Genomic DNA, 2947 nt, shown 5'->3' on the forward strand with positions numbered 1-2947 from the left:
AGGAGAGGATGCTTGGTGACCTCTTGCATTAAATAAGCTCAGGGCTTCCAGTCCTGCACCCCTCATTCTTCCCTTGCTTGAGGGCAGCCACAAGATGGGCAGCTGGGTTCTGAGCTATCCCTACCCAAGCAGGGTCTTAACACAGCCACAAGAACCTTAACAGAGATTCTTAGCTTTCTTCCCTGGTGTCCCAGTCCCCCAGTGCTACACTACAGCTCCGAGTAAGCACTATAAATGTTGCTGACCTAATGGAAGGTTGGGGGCAGGGGAGAGGACAGGGGCTAGAAGAAAGGCTTCAGGCCCATCATGGCACTGGCACGACACGCATGGTGTTGGTGAAGCCAGAGCCAGGGCGCCATCCGGTTAGCACAATGACCACATGGCCAGTCTTAAAGAAGCCCCGGGATTTGCCAACATTCATGACCAGGTTCACTCAGAGAGCCACATCCTCAGCCCAGGCTGACAGCACAGGGTCCTTACAAAGCACAGGGAAGATGCCGTAGTGCAAGTGGGTCTGACGAGCTGTCTGGTGGTTCCGGCTCACAGCGATGATAGGGATACGGGGGACCATATCTGGTCACCTGGTGAGCAGACCTGCCAGACTTGGTAATGACGATTTTGGCCCCACTGCAGCCCTTGAACGAGGCCTCCAGGACGCCCAAAGCGCCCACAGCGGTGGCTTCTGTGGAGTCTGGTAACGGGCGCCAGGCTGCTGAGCGCCTCAAACAATTTCAAGTGGTAGACAGCAGCCTCACGGGCAGTCACGCGCTGCTTGCAGACAGCCTCCAGCGGGTTTCTCCAGATGGCAAGATGCAGTCAGCTCCATCACTGCCCTCAGCCCGGGTGGGGCGGGGCTTCTTGAATAAAGTTCTCCAGCATCTGCGTGGCACACATGACAGGTTTTCCAGCGCAGTTGCACGGCCCAGTTATCATCTTCTGGGCTAGGAAGACCTTCTCTGCAGGAATCTCAGTGTCCAGATCGCCATGAGCCACCATGATCCCATTGCTGGACTTCAGGATCTCATCAAACCTTCTAACTCCCCCGTAATTCTCCATTTTGTGGATTATCTTGATGTTATAGCCTTTCTCTCCCAGGATCTTCCTAATTTCATGGACATCGGCTGCCTTGCGGATAAAAGATGCAAATACCATATCCACAACCTGCTCTACTCCAAACTTCAGATCCTGGATGTCCTTTTCAGACACTGCAGGCGGGGCCACAGCAGCCCGAGGGAGGCTCACACCCTTCTTGCTGCCCAGTGAGTCACCGTTTTCCAACTCTGTCAGCAGGAAGACAGCACCTTTCTCCTTCACCTGCAGAGAAATAAGCCCGTCATCCACGTAGATCTTGCTGCCCACTTCCACCACTTGGCAAATGTTCTTGTATTCTAGCAACAGGACATTCTCGTCACACTTTTCCATGTACACATTATCCAGAGGAATCTTGAGAGTGGCGCCCTTCTTCAGCTCCACCTCAATGGTGTCACTGCCGTTGATGAGCCCACTTCCGATCTCAGGACCCTTAGTGTCCAGGGCCACAGCAACTGACAGGTAGAGAATGGAATCAGAAGCAAAGCTCTCTGTGGCGATGAACACATTCTTAATGGTCTTTGCATGGTACTTATGAGTTCCATGAGAGAAGTTCAGACGAGCCACATTCATTCCAGACCTAATCATCTGCTGCAACATTTCCACCGACCGGGAAGTTGAGCCAATGGTACAGATGATGGCAGGGTTTCGGGCCCGGATGGAGGTGGACTCCATGTCCAGGAGGCACATGTGCTACAGGAACGTGTCGGCCATGGCTGCATGCAGCTGCTGGGTCTGAATGAAGGCGATCCCACTTCACTATGGGGCTTCGACATGGCTGCTGGGATCCTCCGGCGCAGTCCAGCTCCGGCTGCACTGCGGATGCAGGACTGGTCAGGAAGCTGGGAATGGGTCCCTGGGTTGCCTACAGTTGATTTGGTATAAGTTCTGTAAACAGAATCAATTCCCTCCTCCCACTCCTGCTGTCTGTAGAGATAGCAACATTAGATTATAATGATGGCTTATAACCAAGACTAAAAATAACAGGTAAATATATGCATTGTTCTTGTTGTGTGCTACTGAATCAATTCTGATTCACAGAGACCCTACATAGGGTTTCCAAGAATGGCTGGTGGGTCTGAACAGCCGATCTTGCTGTTCCCATCCCAGTGCTTATTCTAGATCACCACACCCGGGCTCAAATATACTTATAGGTAGGCAATACAGGACTGGTATGGCAGCTCTGCCCTGTGTCACTTAGGGACCTAGGAGCCTTTTGTCTTGCTGCTCTTCCATCTTTCGACTACTTTCTTCAGCCATATCAAAGATGACTTGTCACCACATCCACAGTCAAGGCAGCACATGAATAAAGGGGGAAAGAAGGACTCATTCCTCCCTATAAGAGTGCAATCTATAAGGTTTATCAATCAGAACTTAGTGACCAGAAGGCCATCTAGCTTTGAGAAATGTAGAAAATGTAGTCTCTATTTGGGATGGCCAGGTTTCCAGAAGAAAGTAAGCGTTCTATGGCTATAGGATAAGCACTGGAAATGCTTGCCACAAGGTCTGCATTTTAAAACCAGGAATCACTCCTCAGGAGAAAGATGAGGTTTTCAGTAAAGATTTAGAGCCTCAGAAAACCCATACAGGGTCACAATGAGTCGTAACTGACTTGAAGGCACTTACCAACAACAACTATGCGAGATAAATGGAGATTAGATGTTGAAAAACAATTAAAGCGACTACCACAAGATTCAGAAGCTCTGGTTGTTGTTGTTAAGTGCTGTTGAGCCAGTTCTGATTCATAGCGACCCTGTATAAGGTTTCCAAGGATCAGCTGGTGGGTTTTAACCACATAGTGTAGTGGGTTACAAACTGGGTTGCTAACCGTGAGATTAGCAGTTTGAATCTAACAGCC

At 50.2% G+C, this 2947-nt stretch overlaps 1 pseudogene; it reads right to left on the reverse strand.

Annotated features, from left to right (window-relative positions):
- Positions 1–304: 304 nt before the first annotated feature.
- On the reverse strand, positions 305–1865 carry LOC102822152 (annotated as a pseudogene).
- Positions 1866–2947: the final 1082 nt, after the last annotated feature.

This window comes from Chrysochloris asiatica, unplaced genomic scaffold (genome assembly GCF_000296735.1).
Source record: "Chrysochloris asiatica unplaced genomic scaffold, ChrAsi1.0 scaffold00032, whole genome shotgun sequence".
In the NCBI taxonomy this organism is placed as follows: domain Eukaryota; kingdom Metazoa; phylum Chordata; class Mammalia; order Afrosoricida; family Chrysochloridae; genus Chrysochloris; species Chrysochloris asiatica.